At 41.1% G+C, this 22,543-nt stretch overlaps 1 long non-coding RNA gene across 2 annotated transcripts in view; it reads left to right on the top strand.

Annotated features, from left to right (window-relative positions):
- Positions 1-2,873: 2,873 nt before the first annotated feature.
- LOC147356685 (uncharacterized) overlaps positions 2,874-22,543 on the top strand; it is a 437,761-nt gene continuing 418,091 nt past the window's right edge. For both annotated transcript variants that reach the window (XR_015143451.1, XR_015143452.1), the window contains exon 1: positions 2,874-3,004. This is a non-coding gene — a long non-coding RNA (uncharacterized LOC147356685). The remainder of the gene's footprint in view (positions 3,005-22,543) is intronic.

The following is a 22,543-nucleotide window of genomic DNA, read 5'->3' as shown; positions in this document are numbered from 1 at the left end:
TATTAACTATATACAGCAGCAAATATAAGTGACATAGATTTTTCCCAGCTGACAGTATACACATGTTATTTAATCATTGCCAGTAGATACCCCCAAGGCGTTTTCTAGGGCTGCTCTGTTTTCCTGTGTGGACCTGAACAGCAGGGCCAATGAACAATCACGTGCTGGAAAGGCCAGTGACGCCCCTTGAAACAGAATGAACTATGATCGTCCGGATGACGTGACTTTTCATCGAGAGACATAACCTGTACTGAGCGTGAGAAACCCAGGCAGCAGGACAGAAGCCTTTTTTAGGTTCGTTAGTTTTTGACCTCACTGAAGATCACTTCCAGTCATCTCAGCAGTGCAGAGCCCCTGTGCTGTGGTCATCTTGATGATCTTCAGGAAAGAGGGTGTGCAGCACATGGTGAGTCCCCACACGCAGCTGAGTCGCTGAGTCAGCTGGAAAACCACAAGGGTCAGGTGTGTGTGTTGATCTCGGGGGCTCAGTTCTGTGTCTGACTCTTCTAACTACCCAGATTCACTGCTGTAAATTAGGTCCCCAGAGCCCGCTTGAATCATTGACCAGCGTAGTTTTCCACAGAGAGAGTCAATTTTTTGGTCTCTCATGTACCTCCTCCCCCTGCTTGTCACCTCCTCTACTTTCCCTGTCCTGAATTTCAGTAAACAGCCTTGCCTTCTCCCTTCTTGCCCAGACCAGAGATGTTGGGGTATTGCTGATGACTAGTTCTTCACCCCATCCAACCCATTATCAAGTCCACCATTTATATGCTTTCCATCCCTTTATATACTTTCCGCTCCTGGTCCTTTTTGGCCTGCCTTTCTGCTGCACTCTTGAACTCCATCCATACATTCATCACCCTCTTAATAAAACATTCTTTTAAAATCATATACCTGACTGTACCACTCATTCCTTTACCATGGATTTTTACTAACTTAAGAACTTCGCTTCAAATTCTTTTTTTATATATTTAATTTTATTTACTTTTTATTTTTGGCTGTGCTTGGTCTTTGTTGCTGCACGGATTTTTCTCTAGTTGCAGCAAGTGGGGGCTACTTTCTGTTTGTGGTACACGAGCTTCTCATTGCGGTGGCTTCTCTTATTGCAGATCACGGGTTCTAGGGTGTACAGTCTCAGTAGTTGCACTTCCCTGGCTCTGGAGCACAGGCTCAGTAGTTGTGGTACATGGGCCTAATTGCTCCACAGCACGTGGGATCCTCCCAGACCAGGGATCAAACCCTGTCTCCTGAACTGGCAGGCAGACTCCTTACCACTGAGTCACCACGGAAGCCCTAGCTTCAGATTTGTAACACGGCTTACCTACTGCTCTGGCCTCAAGCTACCCATGTAGCTACACTGACTATTATCCTCCAGCCCCAAGTGAATCTCCCAGGTTCTCTGCTCCAAGCAGTTGCTGTTATTTAGTTGCTAAGTTCCTACTGACTCTTTTGCAACCCCATGGAGTGTAGCCTACCAGGCTCCTCTGTCAATGGGATTTCCCAGGTAAAAATATTGGAGTGGGTTGCCATTTCTTTTCCCAGGGGATCTTCCCGACCCAGAGATGGAACCTGCATCTCCTGCTTTGGCAGGCGGATCCTGTTCCCTAAATATGACAGATGAGTTTCTTGCTGCCTCCAGGCCATCCGTTTACCTGGAAATTACCATTACTCCCTCCCGGTCAGCTTCCCACACATACAGTCTTGAGTTGGAACAATTCCCATTTGCTCTTCAGGTCTCAGCTTAAACATCACTTTCTTCAGTAAAACCTTCTCTGATTTCTCAGACTCTGTTAGACCTCCTACTTATCAGTGACTCTGGTCCCCAGTATTTGCACAGTAGAATTTTCTGAATAGTATTTGTGAAGGTAAAGTGTCTTCCTCACTGGACTGTATACTCCGTAAGAGGGAGTTCCTTTTCTTTTCACCAGTGTGGACCCAGGGCCTGCGGTGGTGTCTGACACATAGGAGGAACCCCCAAAAATCTTCTGCTTAATGCTGACTGTCTGTATCAGGATGGTCCAGCAAGTTTGCAGCATTCCCAGACTCAGATGTCCTTAGAATATACAGTGTGATTCTTTCACATATTGGTAAGTTCACAGTGAGGGTAGACTTCAGGGTTTGTATTGATTTTTTTGTTTTTAATTGGAGGCTATTTACTTTACAATATTGTGGTAGTTTTTGCCATACATTCATATGAATCAGCCGTGGGTGTACATGTGTTCCCCATCCTGATCCTCTCTCCCACCTCCCTCCCCATCCCATCCCTTGAGGTCATCCCAGTGCACCAGCCCTGAGCGCCCTGACTCATGATTTTACAGCCCAGATGGGACCTTTCCTTCTGCTTCCTACCATGCTGGCTCCCTCTTGGCTTGTTTTCCCTGTGTGGTGTCAGTTACTTCCCAGAGCCTGCCTTCCTGCTCAGCCACGCTGAGAGGGTGGGACGAATTGAGAGAGCAGCACTGACATCGCCAGGCGCCTCTGTTCTCGGGATTCTCCAGGCAAGAATACTGGAGTGGGTTGCCATTTCCTCCTCCAGGGAATCTTGCTGATGCGGGGATCAAACCTGCGTCTCCTGCATTGGCAGGCGGATTCTTTACTACTGCGCCACTTAGGAAACCCCATATATATTTTATGGTTGATTTGTGTTGTTGTATGGCAGAAACCAACACAACATTGTAAAGTAATTATCCTCCAATTAAAAAAGAACAAAGCAAATTAACAAAACTATCACAAATACAAGAGTATATGTATTTAAGAATATATTTTTAAAAAAGTTTTTGAGGTCTCAATGACGTTCAGTCACATATTTAATCCAGATGGTCTCAATAACACTTAACCCTCCCAAGGCTGCATCCTTGAAAACGGTTCCAGCTGTGGGATCCAAGGATCAGAGAAGGGGGTGAGAAGGTTCAGGTTGTCTGGATCTAGCTCCTGGATCAGATGATGGCCCTGTCCTCTCCGTGACCTCCTCCAACACCGCTGGCTTCACCTTTCCTGAAAAGAGGTATGGAGGCTTCCCGAATGCTTGGCTGCTCTGCTGCTAAGTTGCTTCAGTCGTGTCCGACTCTGCGCGACCCCAGAGATGGCAGCCCACCAGGGTTCCCGGTCTCTGGGATTCTCCAGGCAAGAACACTGGAGTGGGTTGCCATTTCCTTCTCCAATGCATGAAAGTGAAAACGGAAAGTTAAGTCGCTCAGTCGTGTCTGACTCCTAGCGACCCCATGGACTGCAGCCTACCAGGCTCCTCCGTCCATGGGATTTTCCAGGCAAGAGTGCTGGAACAGGGTGCCATTGCCTTCTCCGGCTTGGCTGCTCTAGTAACTTCTAAAATATTATCTTGTGTTCATTTTAGAATCTTATGGAGGTGCTTGGGTTCTAAATCAAAACAAGCAGTATTTAACATGTTTTTTCCTAAGGTAAATTCAAAATACTTGAATGTAAGTATACTGGGTTTAAACATCATGTTTTAAGTTTATTGTTGTTTAGTTGCTAAGCCCTGTCTGACTCTTTGCAAACTATAGACTGTAGTGTTCTCCAGGCAAGAATCCTGGAGTGGGTTGCCATTTCCTTCTCTAGGGAGCTTCTTGACTCAGGGATCTAACCCGAGTATCCTGCATCGGCAAGCAGGTTCTTTACCACTTAGCCATCCCAACAGCGACATACTGACTTTAAACATCACATTTTAAGTTAGAAGAGCCTTAAGGCTTTTCCAAGAGTCTGTTGGAACCCAGAGTTAACAGAGATACAATATTTAAATTTAAAAAGAGTTGCATATGAAGCAAGAAAGCAGGGAGGGGAGACCACAGATTTCAAGAGTAAATAAATCAGCAGTTGGTTTTAGGGGTAAAACAACTGGCGTGTACTGTGTCTAGGACTTAATTCACTCGAATGACTTATGCTTGGACAATATCATAATTGAGAAAATGAAGATCTTTGGTTGGTGGCTTACTGGAAAAGTATTCCTGGCCAGAATCAGGTGCTGGCATCAGGTTCCAAATGTGCTTTAATAATTAGAGCTCATTTTCCCTGACTTGCCTGTTGTTTTTGTTTTTTTTTTTCCTGCTTGTAACGCAATTAGACTGCCTCATTGTTCTTTTCACCTGTGTGTGTTTCATTTTTTTGTTTTAAATTTCAGTGCTTTAAAGATACTGGAGAAATCTGTTTCTTCTCAAGTCAGAATTCTCTCTCCGAGTGGGAGGAAGAGGCGGGGGTCACCATGGGTATTCCCTGCTCTGCGGATTTTTGAGAGAAGACACCTGCTTCAGCTGACAGGCTGAAAACAAGCTGAACAGCTGAAGCTTTTTCTTTTGATCGCTCCCATTAGGTAGTATTTTCCCACCTCACGGTTTGCTGAGCATTGATTTCCACTCAAGATAGAAGCTACCTGAGCGCGTCACTCTTTCCCTCTATTTGTCAACTTTTACTTTTTGTTTAGTCAGGCAACCCCACAGGGGTGGAATCTTATTCATTGTTCCAAGCAGTGCATCGTCAGAAAACCTGAGTGTGTTTGCAGAGTCCTTGGTGAATAAAGTAACTGTGTCTCGGGCTTCTTAGCTGCAGGTCTGATGGCTGTTTTCCATGTTTGTTTTGTAGGTTGGGCTATGTCCTCTTGATGAGGTTGGAGGATGAGGTACAGGGGAGAAGAGATAAGAGCACTGCTTTTTTCTTTTCTGCTAACCTAGGCTTTAAAAAAAAAAGATAGCTGCAGAATACTTGAGAGTGTAACCTGGCTTTGAAGTAAGTTCATGCCTCTCCCCACATGCACACTCATTGATTTAGTAGCTGGGACTGGCTGATTGGGATAACTTCTTCATGTGAATTTGCTCTTTGTTGCTCCCTCTCCTGAAGTTTCAACCAGCAACAGTTGAGGCTGCATTTTCCTACCAGACAAGCTTCATTCTGTAGTCAAGAGTATTTAAATACTTTTCTCTTCGGGCTGAAGGATAAAATGGAATAATCAGAAAAAGACAAATCGGTTTCACGGTTTCACGGAGTAGAGAACTATGCTTCTTTTACACTTGACACCCAAGCCCTGAAGGCGAATATGATAGAATAAAATAGCTTTATGTAATTGAAAAACTAAATTCATTCTGAAAAAGCTTAATAGGTTTTAAGAGAAATTGGTTCACATAGTTCGTGTGTTCCTCCATTTTCAGTCCAGCAACCAGAGCGATAGTTAAAAAAATAAATCACCCTTTCTACCTGTATTGGGCTTCCCTGATGATCCAGTGGTAAAGAATTCACCTGGCAATGCAGGAGGCACAGGTTCGATCCCTGAGTTGGGACGATTCCCTGGAGAAGGAAATGGCAACCCACTCCAGTATTCTTGCCTGGGAAATCCCTTGGAGAGAGTGTTACAGAAACCAGTACTTGAGAAACCAAGCACCACACTCGGAGAGTTGGAGAACTCAGGTTTATTACGCTGGCGGGCCCAGAGGAGTTAACACGCCAATCTGTGAGCCCTGAACAAAGGGGTTACAGAGTTTTTATACATGGACAGGCATGATTAAGCGGGTTTGCAGGAGCTGGGTGATTGCAAAGAGCAGGACAAGGATGAGTGAGATAAGCTCCAGTTCATAGTATCGTGAGTCCCCACTTTCTGAGACTACATGACATAGGTGATCCAGACTTTGCAAGAAACAAGCTGAATTACAGAGGCAGAATGAGCAGGAGCTTATGTAAAATCTTAACTTTTCCTTTTCAAGAGGAGACTGGCAGGCTACAGTCCATGGGGTGGCAAGAATCGGACATGACTCAGCAATGTTCACCTGTATTAAATCCTTCAATAACTTCCCAGTACTCTGAAATTTAAAATCCAAACTCTTGTTCGTGGCCTTTCTAACCAATATTTTCTGGTGCCTGCCTACTCCCCAGCCTCATCTCATGCTAGCTTCCCTGATGTCCACTAAGTGCCAGCCACACTGGCCCCTTCAGTTGCTGAACCACCACCCTCTCTTACCTCCGGGCCTTTGCACACACCATTTCTTCTACTTGAAATGCTCCTCTGTGGCTCTTTACAAGGCTGTTTCTTTTCATCCTTTGGCTCTTAGGCTATCCTCTCAGAAAGGCCTTCCACAACCACGCTAATGAGGTTCCTCTATTATTTTCTATTACTGCATTCTGTTCGTGTAATTATCAATTTGTTTATTTTCTTAGGCAGCATCAGTCTTTCCCTGTTGCACCACAAAGATTATGCCTGCTTTTTTTCATTTCCTTTTCTTTTTGAGATGGACAGATGATCTAGAAGAAATAATTCTCTGTAAATTTAATTACATAAAACAAGGAGGAAAGATTTTAAATGTTCAGTATGATTTTGACAATTATGTATACCCATGTAACCACCACTCATAATGATACGGTATTTTTTTCATTATCCATGAAAGTTTTCCTCATGGTCTTCTCCTTAGTTCTTCACCAAAAGTAACCATTTACTGATTTACATTACTTCACTTTTACCTATTTTTGGCTTTCTTTCAACACAATCCCTATGAGATTCGTTCAAGTTGCTGTAGATATCAGTTTATTCCTTTTATTGCTGACTAACATTCCATTGTATGAATACCCTAAAGTTGATTCTCCATTGTCTTGTTGATGGCACTTGGGTGGTTCCCAGATTTTGGAATAAGGCTGGTATGAACATTCTTGTCCAAGCATTTTTACGCTCATATGTGTTTGTTTCTCTTGGACAAGCACCTAAAAGTGGAATTACTGAGTCATAGGGTAGGTGTATGGAGAAGGCAATGGCACCCCACTCCAGTACTCTTGACTGGAAAATCCCATGGACGGAGGAGCCTGGTAGGCTGCAGTCCATGGGGTCGCTAGGAGTCAGACATGACTGAGTGATTTCACTTTGACTTATCACTTTCATACATTGGAGGAGGAAATGGCAACCCACTCCAGTGTTCTTGCCTGGAGAATCCCATGGACAGAGGAGCCTGGTGGGCTGCCGTCTCTGGGGTTGCACAGAGTCGGACACGACTGAAGCGACTTAGCAGCAGCAGGGTAGATGTATATTTAAACTTCTAAAAAATGACCAGTACATTGTCCACATTTGTTTTATTGAATTAAAATATACCTGATTTCTATTTCAGGGCCTGACAACACAGTAGCTATTTACTATCTCTTTGCTGAAGGATTTAATGTTCTTCTCAGTGTTCTGAATGCCTTGAGAGGCATCTGTCAGTTATTTAAGGATGGCATTTTTATAGAAAATTACAACTCTAAGGTACAACTGAAATCATTGTGATAGACTTTAAGGATACTATGCAAGGACAATTTTGAAATTAAGCTTCAGCCTTAGTATTTTGATTTGTTTTGCCTTTTTTCCTCTTTTTTTTTTTTTTTTTACAATTGACCACTACTCCATAAGCAGAAAACCATTCCTGCCCTTTGCTTCCATATGTCAAGCTCTACTGTGGGTTATGGTTATGGGTTTTACTCTGAAGAGGTCAAGAGTACTCTCTAAGGAGAGCTCAGTCATGTGGGGAAACTGATGGCTAGAGTTAATGTCTAGGGCCTTCAGAGGGTCAAGGGCAGAACTGAAGTTATAGTGCTCAGCTTGGTTTTGGTGGCCTTGGCTTGCAGTGGCTTGAAGCAGGGATTTGGTTCCTGGCCAGGGTTCAAGGTCGGGTCATGGCAGTGTGAGCATCTGGTCCTAACCACTAGGCCAGTGGTCAGTGGCAAGCCCTTGGCCCTTCAGCTTTGCTGAAAAGAATTCCCACAAAGACAGAAAGTAATGAAATAAGTAAACTGTTTATTAGGAGGGAAAATAGTACAGTATGTGTGGCTAGATACACGAGCAAACTTGGGGTCATGGCCTCATGGCAGTTTAAATCACTTTTATGGGGTATTTGCTCCAGATTTTCTTTGGCCAGTTGTCTTGCTTTGCTTGGTTCTGAGTCCGTATTTGGTTTATCTCAGGGTCCTCCCATGTGTGTGCGTGTGCACCTCTCTCAGCCAAGATGGGTTCTGGCAAAGAGGCCTATGGGAAGACTCAGCATCACTTCCTTTCTGACCTCCAAAGAGCTTTCTAGCCTAGAAGTTTCCTTGACTCTGAGAATTATACAGTCTCTTATCTTTTATCTGGCCTTTCTTGTCTTGCTGTGTGTGTTTTGGAGTTTCTGTCCACAGGGAGTGCTTTCCCTGGGGGGACCCATCTACCTCCCGGCTGGAGCTGTCTTTATTCTTTACCAGGAACTCACTAAGAAAACTCATTACTTCCTCTCAATTCAGTGAGTCAGGCCAAAGTCGACATTTAGTGGGTGGAGACAATGGGTGCCTAATTTAGAGTGAAGTCTCAAGGAGTCTCATTCCTAATTTGAAATGACCCACATGGGTTCACACTTCTGTCTCAGAACCTTTATTTCTTTGATATATATTTTGTTTCCTGGAAACTTGTAAAGTCCTGAGGGTGTTCCATGAACAGGTGAGTGAACCTGGGCTGTGGGGAGGATGGGAGTGAGGCTGGGAGAAGGAGAAATACTGTAGTGGGTGGGTGGCAATTACATGGATTTAAAAAATCAGATGCTGGTTTCCTGTGTAACTCTGTATAAGGCAAAGTCCTTCTGCAGTTCATGAATATTTGCATAACAGCTCATTAAAGTGGGAGAATTGAATCACTGGAATGTCTTGGGGGCAGTTTATTTCTATCAAGACTGGTGGAATTTTTCTGTGGTGGGCATGGCCTGCTGAGGCCCTGTAACATAACAACTTATATCATCCCATGCAGAAGCTCCTTTGTTTCTGGCAGATGATTAGGGGTTGCAGAGCTCATGAGCACTGACTCAGAAAGTGTCTAGAAAGTAAATGGGGGAAGTAAATACCATATTAAAAAATATATATTTCTTTTCTCCAGGATAGGAAAGAACTCAGAAAATATCTAGATGGAAGGACTTAAAATATTTCTTCAAAACTGTTAAGAAAAACTTGTTCATCTTTCTCACTTTTCCTACTTCAAAAAATGTTTTATGTCAACTTATAATTAAAGTTTTAACAACTCTAAGTTGTTAAAAGTTATAGCATTTGTTGTTGTTCAGTCACCAAGTCGTGTCCTACTGTCTGCGACCCCATGGACTGCAGCATGCCAGGCTTCCCTGTCCATCACCAACTTCCGGAGCTTGCTCAAACTCATGTCTATTGAGTCGGTGATGCCATCGAATCATCTTATCCTCTGTCGTCCCCTTCTCCTGCCTTCAGTCTTTCCCAGCATCAGGATCTTTTCCAAATTATAGCATAGGCCAGCTAAAATGGTTTAACAAACTATTTTAAGGGAAGACAGACAATTTTACATCAAAACTGATATGATATTGTTGGAAAATCAGGTACTAGATTTAGCTCTGATCTTAGTAGCCTTAGGAAAACAGTAACTAAAAAAACAGACATGGTCCTGTTATTTGATAAAGGGAATCATAAAAATCCATTTAGAGGGTTTTTTTTTTTTTTGGTATTGAATTCCCAAGAGAAATTAACTTAGTCTTGTAAAGGCTAATAAAGAAATGGACATGTCTGCAGAAATATCCTATGAGTAATTTTCTCTCACATTCATGATCCTTCAAAATTCAAAGGCATAATATTATGCCTTTGAATTATACAAACTTAAGGAGTTTGTATGGAGTCCTAAGCTAATATGTCTTATTTAAGCATTATTTGACACAGAATTAGAATACTGAGAATTTATTGCTGGAGTTCTTTAACTTTCTTACACTATGGACCTCTCTTTAAAACACCATTTTATAGATATGAAACAACACAGAATTACAATGAAATTAGTTGTATTGAAGTATGGATATTGATATATTTGAAAATTTGTGATATATTAATATGTTAACATATTAAGATATCAGCATGTCTGCAAAGTATTGTAGGTTAACATAGGGATAAATGTAAACACTGTTTTAATGTTTGTACAACTGTTAATGTGTTAAGGAAAATATCAGTGATCTCTGATAGCTACAGATATGGCTGATATTACTGTGATTTATTTCCTACAATCATAAAAGAAGATGTGTTAAATACCAGTTTAAAGTTAATGAAAAATCAAGATGCGTTTTTGTTTTCCCCATTCAGATTCAGGAATTCCTCTCTATTCTATCAATGGGCTCCTTGGGATCTATGAATATGATGTTAATGACCAATGATTTGGAGCTGGGGTCCCTAACCTTGAAGCTGTGGACAGGTATCTCCTGTCAAATCAGCAGTGGCATTAGGTTAGAAATAAAGTGCATAACAAATGTAATGCATTCAAATCATCCTGAAACCATCCCCCTCTATCCATGGAAAAATGGTCATCCGTAAAACCAGTGCCTGGTGTCAAGAAAGGTTGGGAATTGCTGATTTAGAGGAATTGAAGATGACAGAGGATGAGATGGCTGGATGGCATCACTGACTCGATGGACGTGAGTCTGAGTGAACTCCGGGAGTTGGTGATGGACAGGGAGGCCTGGCGTGCTGCGATTCATGGGGTTGCAAAGAGTTGGACACGACTGAGCGACTGAAATGAACTGAACTGAACTGAAAGTAACTCATCTTCATTTGTTTTGGTCAGGAGCTTAATGAGTTGATCCAAGATTGCTTGAGTGAATTAAGGAAAGATGTTCTTTATAAATAAAGGGAGATCCATCAGCTTTAGATTATGAGAAACAAAGTTGATGTTATAAAAACATTTCTTAGTCTTCTATTTGATTTGATTTATTTATTTTTAATTATTTCTCGAACAATCCTTTAACAATAATGAAAACTATTTAATTTTCTTATGCCCTGGCAAAAAAAAAAAAAAAAAAAATATGGATGTTAAGAATAAGTGAAAGAATGAGTGAATGAATCTTTTTCTTGATATTTTTATTCTCAAGCTTCAGTTCTTTCAGTAAATCTTTCTCCAAGCTGCTAACAAGTAATAAATGTGTCAGATGGAATTTCGTTTCACCTCTCAATTTATTGGCTTGTGGATATTAGAGAGCTTTTAGCCAAAGAAAAAGAAAGGAGAAATCATGGAACTGAAAGATAAGAAAATTGTATCAGTACCAGACGTAGGGAAATTCTTGAATTTAAGAAGGACACCAACAAATGCCAGTCTGGTGCTCAGAAAGTCAAGAGGAGTGAGGCCTTCCCTTCTGCTTATCCTTTCTTCTCTTCTGCTTTTCCATGATTCACAGCTGAGAATGCAAAGACAGAGCAGAAGGAAACCAAGGGGAAAGCAGAAAGGGTGGTGAGGAGGAGTGGGAGGACATAAAGGAAAGTAATCTCTATTTGTGCCAAATATTTCACTAACAAGCCATCATTCATGGACCAGTTGGAGCTCTGTAGTGTATACCTATTGAGTGGTGGGGTTTCTAGAATGGGATATCTTAAACTGTGGACCAAGGACCACCTGTAGTAGTTTGTTTCAAGTACAGTCTTCTAGGCCTATCTCACAGCCTACTCAGTCAAATATCCCTGTGCGTTTTCACTAGCTTTCCAAGTGGTTCCAGAGCCCTTAAATTTGGAGAACTACTGATTATGATGAGAGATCAAAATTTGCTTGACTCTTGCTAAGGCAAAGTAAATCTAATTCTATCCCCCTCCGCCCCCCTCCCCAACTTGTTAGGCAGGAAAGAAAATATGCTCTTTCACTCACAGGTACACTTATTGCACTAGAATTCAGAAATTTGGCCAAGCAACAGCTGTTTTTTTCCTTTCAGGCAATTATTAGCAAGGAAGTATGATAGGCAGCACTCTCAAGTTAATTTGCAGAAACCTCATGCCCTTCTTTTTAGCAAATAAAATAGAGAAGGGGTAGAAGCAAGTTCTCCTGCTGGTCCTGAGTATGGAAGTGTGTTGGGCCGGGGCAGAGATTTTTACCCATGAGTATATGCTGATCATTCTTAGATGACAGGAAGTAGACGTAGAATCTATATATTCAAATACATTTATATTATCCAGAGAAAAAGAATTATAAAAGCAATTCCCAAATAAGTTATATTGACTTTCAAAAGCAAGTTCTCTATGATATCACTTTTTTTTGTGAGCAAAAATTACTTTGGCCATTGTAAAAATCCATTTTTTCCATCTTATGAGGACATACTGTAAAGCTGGAGTTAGGCAGTCCAAAGCAGTCTCACTTACCTAGATATTTTCTAGTGCAGTTTTCCATACTATTTTTTAGTTCATGATACTTCCATTAATTCCCAGGTCACACCAAATTACACATGAAGATCCTTCCCTATTCAGTCGTCTCTCTAGTCGTATTCTATACACCATGATCAGAAATGAAACTTCCTTAAATATAAATATGAAAGTAAAACATAATAGATATGACTCTACTTGAACATACAATGAAATTCATGGGCTAGAAGTAAACTATAAACCTTCCCCTAGAAATAAATGAAATAAAAAATTTAAAAACACAAGGGTAGACTTTGAGACTTTTATTTTTGAAGTGAAAATAATGATGACTTTAGAGTTCCTCTTTGGTCTTCCTTTTACCTACAAAGTGAGCATTTAAAAACACACAGGGCTGAATTTTTTCACCACCATTCAGGTTATCTTTTAGACACATGGTATGAATTTGTCACATGAAGATCATTTCATTTGACATTTCAACAATTTAAAAACTCCCAATAGAGCATTTAACTCAGACACTGACCGTTTTCTTAGGACCATTGGGATTTAAGGGGATGAGGCCTAAGTAGCCTAAGTCCTGGAGAAATCATCTATTTCGGAATGATACTGTCTTTCTGTCAATCATCTGAATGGTTTGCTTTCATATTTTTATAGGTTAGACTCTTTGTCCTAAGAATTAGTCAATTTCACGTTATCCTGTAAATTTTTGTCATTTGGGGGACTTAATGTTATAGCATCACTTCAAAGTATAGTGTCTTGAAGTGTGACTTAGTGATTTAACATTTGTAAACTGGCTGGAAGAGACTTTGAGAAGCCTATCAACACCCATCCTCTTACACAGACTTTTGCCTCAATAATGCAGCATAGATGGTATGGGTTCATATTTTAATAAATCCTAGAAGTTGCTAATATCACTCCTAGTTGCTGTTTTTATTTCATGATGCCCAAGGTTTCTTTGATAAAATCCTTCATTTATCAATTGCCTAATAGGAGAAACTTTTAGCCATGCAAAGCTGACAAGAGTCTGTCTTAACTGGCTGTTGACTGGCTCCCCCTTTTTTCTTACAATCATCGTAGACTGCCATTTCTGCTCTGCTGATCTGGATTTGGTTGGTCTAGAATTGAAAGCTTACTAAGGACAGCTGGATTTTAGTTCAGTGGATAATAACATTTAGCTATTTTATCCTTTTTAGGGAGAAGGCTGTAGAGGGAAGTTAGAAAGAGCATTTGTATATTGCTGACCTAAATGTGGTCCCAGGGACTGCTCTGTTGACCAGAACAAGGGAAGTGATCTTCTCCTTTCTGCACTAGATTGTACTTGGAGCTTACGTTTATTTCAGTAAGTCCCCTGTAGGAGTGTCCTGGACAAACTGGCACATCCAATGTAAAATGATCAGGACATATGAGATTTGGAACCCTTATTAGAGAGTTTAAAAGAACTAAGGTGTATATCCTGGAGAAGAATAGAGTAATAGACATCATAGGCATCTTCAAGTAACTAAAGGACTGTGATGTAGGAAGGTTTAATTTTGCTCCTTATGTGACTCCAGACAAAAAACTAAGGCCCATGGGGCCTTGCTATGGGTGGAGAGGTGGGGAGGAGTTGCAAGGAGTCAGATTTCTCTTCAGTGTAAGGAAGAGGTTTTGTGTGTGTGTGTGTTTTTTAAAGATTTATTTATTTTTGGCTGTGCTGGGTCTTCATTGCTTTGCATGGGCTTTCTCTAATTGTGACCGGGGGTCTACTCTTCGCTGGGTGTGAGGGCTTCTCATTGTGGTGGCATCTTTTGTCACTGAGCACAGGCTCTAGGGCACACAAGCTTCAGTAGTTACAGCACACAGGCTCAGTAGTCGTGGTTCACGGGCTCTAAGAGCACAGGCTCAGCAGCCACGGCACATGGGTTTAGTTGCCCCACAGCATGTGGAATCTTCCCAGATCAGGGACCAGATCTGTGTCCCCTGCATTGGCAGGCAGATTCTCATCCACTGTACCACCAGGAAAGTCCAAGGAAGAATTTTTTTTAACCAATTCTCCATACACAGAACATTTTGCTTTGAGGTATAGTAAGCTCTCAACACTGAGGGTATACAAGCACAGACAGGACAGCAATTAAGTTATATTATAGAATAGACTTCAACAAGGAAGGTTTGATCAGTTGACCTTAAGTTCTCTTCCAAACCTTCAGATTATATTTTAGGCATGTAACTTTAACCTCTGGGTCTTCATTTCTTTAACTTGAAAATAAGGGCTTTGTACTAAGTGACTTTCAAAGTTGCTCATAGCATTGATACTGATTCTAAGAAGGAGTCTACACTTATCTTGCTCTTCTACTTGAGGTCTGTGTCCATGAACCACAGCTCATCTAGGGGCTTAGGGGCTCAGCAATGACCTCTCCTTAAGGACTCTTCTATGTGTCTCCAGTGAGACACCTGGCCAGTGGGTCTAAAATGTAATCCAGTTGTTCCTTCAGCAGAGTAGGGCTCTGGAAAGAGATGGAATCAGAACAGTCCTGATGGTCATATGGCAGACATGTTCTCAATCCAGTGTTTGTCATGAAAGTAACAAAGTCAACTGACTTGTCCGTAATTCAACAGTTGAACTTAGTAGACTGTAATAACTATTCTTATAGAGTATCACTCAGTAGGAAAGCTATGGTTTTTCCAGTAGTCATGTATGGATGTGAAAGTTGATGCTTTTAAACTGTGGTGCTGGAGAAGACTTGAGACTCCCTTGGACAGTAAGGAGATCAAACCAGTCAATTCTAAAGGGAATCAACTCTGAATATTCATTGGAAGGACTGATATTGAAGCTGAAGCTCCAATACTTTGGCCACCTGATGCAAAGAGTCGACTCACTGGGAAAGACCCTGGTGATGGGAAAGATTGAGGGCAGGAGGAGAAGGGGCAACAGAGGATGAGACGGTGGGATAGCATCATTGACTTGAAGGACAGGAGTTTGAGCAAGCTCTAGGAGATAGTGAAGGACAAGGAAGCATGGCATGCCGCAGTCCATGGGGCTGCAAAGAGTCAGACGCCAGTTAGTGATTGAACGACAAGCGAGGGTTCAGTTACTAATCTGTAGACTTTTGGATTTGCTCTTTAGAGACATATGAAAACCCCTAACAAGGTATTATTTCTCTCCCTCCTGGAGAAGCTGTGTTGGTGTCATCTAGAGCCTTATCTTGCATCTTCCTCCACTCATGCCTCTGCAGGGTTTCCTATCCTCGCCCCCTCTTCTCTCTCCTTGTGACTGGCTGTCATGTGGGTGGAAAAGTGCAGAGACTCATCTTGTTTTGCCACTCTCTGGGGAGACCGATCTAAAGTACAAACAGAAAACTGAATATCATGATAGAAAAAAATTGCTGAAATTATTTTGAACAGTCAATAAGAAAACCATGCAGCAAAACCCACATCAAAAGGCCAGTTGTTGGGGTATACCTTTCAAATTCTATTAACTGCAGAGGCCATGTACAGGGAGGGAGCTATAGAGGTGGAGATGTTTAAAGAAAGAAAATGTCAGATTGATAGTGAAAAAAAAATTGAATAACAAGTTTGAAAAAGTGAGACAGAATATTTCCACCACAGAGAATAAAGACTTTAGCTTCCAAGAGGTGTATGTGACCCCTTACCGTTGTTTCACTTTGTGAGAAGATACTTGCAAAGTCTTTCTGGTGGATGCCACTGGAAGGTGTTTTGATGAACTTCCCTGCCGTAGGCTTTTCTTGTTTTGTACTGTCACAAAGGGTAATTTTATAGGTTTGGTTAAGTGGACAGAAAACAATTGGAGCATTGTTGGGGGTAGGGACATTTGGGAATCTTTTCTAAGTAGAATGTGAGTGGAGACAGGAATTCTAAACTGGTATCATGCAGGTGTTTCAATAATACTGTGGGTTTGTTTGTGATCACCCTCTTACCCTCTTGGGAAGTTTGCTATGAGCCATATGTTTACACGGCCACTGTCACAACGTTGCCTTTGGCTCTGCTTTGCCTGGCAATGTCAATGACTAGACAAATACTCTGTTTTATCACCAGAGATCCAGAAAGGACTGGGTCTAAGCATAGAAAACAATCAGAAATCCATAGTGAAGATGCATAATTGATTCCTGGACTCGAAGTCATTCTAATAGTTCACTTTTGAAATCAAATAGAACAATCTTATTTGCATCTGGGAGTTCACATCATCAATATAGTAACATCTTAGTCCGTTGAATATGTGATCAGAAGAGGCTCTTTAAGAGTTCCATAGAAAATGTGAATATAAAAGAGAAGGGCTAAACAGCAGCTCCTAGCTAAAGCCAAAGGGAAGGAGGCATTTCCCTTCTTTGGGATGTTGGCATGTGAAAGTTGTAATTTGTAATCCACAGCTAAGGCTTGGGGGCCATGCCATGCCTGCATGCTTAGTTGTGTTTGACCCTTTGTGACCCTTGGGCTGCAGCCCACCAAAATCCTCTGTCCATGGGGTTTTCCAGGCAAGAATCCTAGAGTGGGTTGCTATTTCCTTCTCCAGGGGATCTTCCCAGCCCAGGGATTGAACCCATGTCTCTTGTGTTGCAGGAGGATTCTTTACCTGCTGAGCCATTGGGGAACTCCCTGCATGGCCCCCCCACCTGCCCCCACCCCCCAGGGCTTGGGGGCCAGAAAGCTCAAAATTTTCTTACAAATGGTATAATATTGGGCAATATTTTTAAGTCCTCATTTTCTTTTTCTTAAAACAGGGATAAATGCTAGTGCTTATATGAATCAGTTAAGATGCCTTTGATTATGAATAGTAGAAAACTCAAGATAGTTTAAGGGAAATAAAGTTTTGAAGTAGGCCTAGCTTCAGGTGTGGTTTGATCCAGCTACTCACAATTTCATTGGGCCTCTAGCTGGATTTCTTTACAAGTCTCTTGCTGCGTCTTCCTTCTTGCATCAGTTATGCCCTCAGACTGTCCCACTTCAGGGAAGCAACAATGGTCATGGCAGTTTTAGACCTTACACCCTCATATCCCACTATCTAAAAGAAGAGAGTTCTCTTCTGGTAATTCCCATGGAAGGAGGAAGAACCTTCTTTCCAAGAAGCCCTCAGCAAAAGTCTCCTATGTCTCAAAGGCCAGAATTAGCTCATGAGTACACTCTGAACAATCACTGGGCAAAAGGGGTGGGATGATAGACATAAGGGTCACTTCCAGAGCTGAGGGTGGTGTCAAACCCACATTAACCACCACGTGAAGACTCTAGGAGAGGCAATTCCTCAAAGAAAAATGTGAATCTTGTTCCAGGAAAAGGCGGAGAAAAATGATGCCAGAAGGCAACCAAAAGCAGTTCCCTAGATGGTGGTTGTAAATGTGTTAGCAGGGTTCCTGACCGTGCAAAGGAATAGATAAACATAATAATCACTGTTTATATTTATAATTTCCTTTTCCTCCTTCTCCAAGGAAATCTTACATAAATTTAGTAACGATTCAGGAACCCTATCTCCCAGTTTTACGGTTTAAAGAGAAAAGCTTTGAAGTTAGATCAGGATTTGAATTCCAGCTCTGCTAGTGCTATGACTGTGGGCAACTTCATTCTTTGAGCCTCAACCTCCTTCACTGAACAAGGGAAGGAGTGGTAAATAATATCTGCTTTTCAAGCTGGACTTACACAAATGCTATAGAGTTGGAGTGAGACCCAAGTTAAAGTTTGTACAGTGGTAGAATCAATAGAACAGTGACTTGTATTTAGAAATGTATATTGGTGATTTCATCTGCTCTCATTTTTAATGTCTCTCATTTGCCTGGTGACTGCATATGTGATATTTCTCCTTCAGGGATACTAAGACATTGAATTGAGAGCTTTAAAAGTTTAAATTAGGAGGATGTGTGGGGATATAGCATAATGTGAAATCAGAGGACACATATTTCCTCCTCCCCTACCAGACTGATTCTCTCATATATGGCTCTTATAAATAATTAGGAAATATTGAACTAATTTTGTTTGTATCCATTCATCCTTTTCTTTTCTTGTTTCTTTTCATTTTGTTTCCGCCCCTGCATACATGTTTGGCTTGCTGGTACTGACTAGTGGCATCTGTAGGTACTGCTTAAGCTTGATAGTGGCATTAGTCTTTTAAAAAAAAATTTAAGCCATTTTATTGAGATATGATTGACATTAAAAACTGTACACATTTAATGTATGTAATCTGAATCTGGAGAAAAGTGTGTGTGTGTGTATGTGTATTTGCACCTAGTTTTACTGAGCTCTTCAGAATTCTGGCTCTGGTGTTGAGCTAGTACATAGCAGGATTATGTCCAAGTGATTAGCAACATGACAATAGTCTCAACTGAGGTTTTTCAAAGTTGCTGTGTGCATTTGTCACTAGAGGGGGAAAGTTCATCCGGCCGCAGCCTGAGCGAGGACACTGAGAGCCTGCACCTGGCCTCCCCAGGCCCCTTTCTGTGAGATCCTGTGGTTGTACTGTTGATCCTGTGCTACTACTGTGTCTTTCGCCTGCTTAAGCTTTGTCATTTGGATCCTGTGAATTTTCTTTAACGATCCAACTCTGTTTAACTGCCACTGATAGGGAAGGAGTAACTCATTGTTGGCTTCCCTGGTGGCTCAGACAGTAAAGCGTCTGCCTGCAATGCGGGAGACCCAGGTTCAATCCCTGGGTCGGGAAGATCCCCTGGAGAAGGAAATGGCAACCCACTCCAGTATTCTTGCCTGGAAAATTTCATGGATGGAGGAGCCTGGTGGGCTGGGGTCTCAAAGAGTCAGACACGACTGAGCAACTAACACTACTGCTACTTGCTGCAGTGACACTTGTTATTAGCTTTGCAACTTGGGTGATTTATCCAGTGTCTCTAGCCGAGGGTTTTAGGCAGTAAAATCAAGAAAGTAGTATTATCTACTATATCCCTCTAACATACTTCTTCTAAGATTCAAATGAGATATGTGTGAAAGACTGTGATTAAGTTTAAAGCATTATATACATATTTATTATCTCAATTATTATTAAAAAGTACTGCTAGTAGTTCTTAGTGTACTTAATCTTAGTGATAGTTGTAATACTCTGAAGTGATCGTAGAATAACTAGCCAAGGTAAGAGTAGAGAAACAGCTAGCATTAAGGGGAAGGTCAAGAAAAGGCACCATTTGAAAAAGAAAATAATGAAAGTCAACTGATAAGTGGTACCCTTTGCAAAGCCATTTGTCAAAGCCCGCTCTGAGGAATAATTTCTGTGTAGCTGATGTGAATTTAGGAAATATACAGGTACAAATAAGATAAGTTAAATGAAACTCATTTTTACTAATTAAAATGTACATTGTAGTGACAATCTATATTAAGGTAGTAAGCATTTTTCTGTTTTGCTATCATGATTCCTGGTGACAGATATCAGTTGTGAGTATCAAATGTTAGAGCTTGAAGGGACTGTAAAGGACATTTGATCCATTCCATTCCTTTACTGTAAAGATGTTTTAAAGATGAGGAAAACTGAGATCCAGACAGCGGGTGAGACTTTTCTGAGATCAGATTCAAGTTATTAACAGAGTTAGGAGTAACACCCAGTTCTGATTCTCTACCCCATGTTCTTTCAGATACATGGTTCGGTAGGTTTGATTAAAGTCCCTTGCAGTTCAGGGGTGAAGAGTACAGAAGGTCTCTGCCAGTAAGGATTTTATAGTCTAATGCAGGAAGCAGGAAAGAAACCAATTATACTAAGTGAGATGAGAGATATCATAAACATATAAGCAACATATCAATACATTTTTGGGGAAACATTTAGAGACAATTTATTCTCTATAGAAAAACTTCTCAAGTCTATATATATACAGCAACGATTGTTTTCAGAGCTCTAAAATAACAGGCAAAGTTCCTAGGAATCCTCCTGGTATGGTGGCCCAAGGTCCCTTGGGTAACAAATATAAAGAGACGGTGGTGCTTGGGGCATCAAAATGGAAATCCTTGACATATACACACTATTAATACTATATATAAAGTAGATAGCTAAGAAGAATCTGCTGTAGAGCATAAGGAACTCTACTCAATACTCTGTAATAGCCTATAGGGCTTTCCTGGTGGCTCAGGGGTAAAGATTCCCCCTGCCAATGCAGGAGACATGGGTTCAATTCCTGGGCTGGGAAGATCCCCTGGAGAGGGAAATAGAAACCCACTCCAGTATTCTTGCCTGGGAAATCCCAGGGCAGAGGAGCCTGGCAGGCTATCGTCCATGGGGTTGCAAAAGTTGGAAATGACTTAGTGACTGACCAACAATGGCCTATAGGAGAATCTTTTCAAAGGGCGGATGTGTGTGTGTATATATATATCTCTCTCTCTATATATAAAACTGATTGACTTTGCTGTACACCTGAAAACAACACAACATTGTAAATCAGCTATACTCTAATTAAAATTAAAGTATAAATAAAAGCTGTTTTTGAAATATACTTTTAAAAAAAATGGCAATCTTGAGAAACAGACTTGAGACAAAGGCTACGTTTGTCCATCTCTGTTGGGCGTGTTGGAGCACTCCGCAGGACGGCAAGATCACCACCCTGAGGTTGTGTGGAAAGAAGGCACTTGCCTTGGGACACTTGTTATCTGTTGGTGATCACTGGTTTCCAGGATGGTACCGGGATGTTTCAATCCCCTCCAGCCTCAAACTCAGGAATTTATCCACACAGTGGGCTGTCATACAGAGGCACTTAAAGAACTGTAGGAAGGAAACTGATGTTTACTGAACTTCTAATGTGGCCAAACGTAGCACTAGATGCTTTATATGTGTAATCTTATTACTCACAACAAAGCTTGAGGTAGAGTTAGATTTGGTTTGACTATAATTTCAGCCTTCCTTGAATCCCTCCTTACCATTTGTTCATTTCATGAGTATTTTGTGTGTGATTTCAAAAACCCTCTTTCAGGAAGCTGCTAAGTTGCTTCAGTCATGTCCGACTCTGTGCGACCCCAGAGACGGCAGCCCACCAGGCTCCCCCGTCCCTGGGATTCTCCAGGCAAGAACACTGGAGTGGGTTGCCATTTCCTCCTCTAATGCGTGAAAGTGAAGTCGCTCAGTCGTGTCTGACTCTTAGCGACCCCATGGACTGCAGCCTACCAGGCTCCTCCGTCCATGGGATTTTCCAGGCAAGAGTACTGGAGTGGAAGGGGCTTCTCTAATTCTTCTTCCTGAGCTGGAACCTTGTTAGGAACCTTTAGGAACCTTCTCCTTAGCCAGAACCTTTCATTAAGAAATTGGAAATGACCCATGTGTCTATCAATAGATAAATGGTGGAAAAAATTATGAAATCCTAGGAACTATTAAGAATAAATACTGACCTGAAAACATGACTATGGTATGTTTTTAGCAATTTCAGTTCAATAGCATAGCATGACCTCGATACAAAACTGTGTGTGTGTGTCTAAAGTTATACAACAAACTGTTAATCACGGTTTCCTCAAAGAATGAACTTGGAACAAGTAGGGATAGAGGCAGGCTAAAAGGGTGTTGGAAATGAGAGGAACTACAACACATCTTTTATTTATATTGTGTAATTTTCACATGATGAAATTATAAGCAGCTTTTAAAAAGGATTATGAAAGTCCCTTTTATCCTTGTTTTGTTCTATTGGGTTTCAAATCGGAATCATCTAAACTCTCAATGTAAGAGCAGAGATTGGGGGAAATCACTCACTTTTTAATCTTCTCTTTATTAGAGCTTCGCCTCAAAGACGCTGGCGTGACCTGTCAGCCTGCTAGCAGACGCTCGGTGCTGTCTCTTCAACTCTGCCCTTAGACCAGGCACAAGGAGTCATTCTGTGTTTGAAAAACTTCCTTCCTTTGTATTTGAGGTTATTTGGTAGATTCTACAGATGTATTCAGACAAGAACTGACCTTCAGCATGAATACAACTGAGGCTATTAATCTCTGACCTCCATATGTAGGAATTATTATCTCCATCATATGACTGAGGCAGTTCAGAGAAGTTGAAGGGGCACTGAAATTAAAGAGTACAAAATTGCATATATGACTTTAATTACCTGCTAGATTACCAGATGAAAATTTGTGGTAAGTGGGTGAAACAAGAGTTAAAGTGAAATAAGTTCACACAAAATCTTATTTTTGATCATTTTAATGTGATCATTAAAGTTCTGAGTGCTTTTTGTCTGATTTATTTTTATGACTATGAAAAAGGGCAGTTATTAAATACTGTTGGTGATTTGACTCTAAAATCAAAAATTTAAGACTAATAATTTCAAACTGCCTTGGTCAATTTAATTGAAGCTATCTTGAGATTTCTATGTTGAGCTGTTAAAATTTGCAAGTGCTGGTCTGTCTGATTTGATTTCTAAAGTTCTGGCTCCATCAGTGTGTAAGGCATATAAGCTTGACAAACCAGTCATTTTCCTTCCCTGGTATCTAGTTTTCTGGTCTGTAAATTGAAGTGTTTGAACTAGATAATCATCAAGATTGGCGTTATTCTGAGTCTCTGAAA

This window comes from Bos grunniens, chromosome 16 (assembly GCF_055505025.1).
Source record: "Bos grunniens cultivar Pamir isolate PY7600 chromosome 16, Bosgru_T2T1.0, whole genome shotgun sequence".
NCBI classification, from domain to species: Eukaryota; Metazoa; Chordata; class Mammalia; order Artiodactyla; family Bovidae; genus Bos; species Bos grunniens.
Note: the sequence above shows the minus strand (reverse complement) of the source record. Positions and strands in the feature narration are given on the sequence as shown.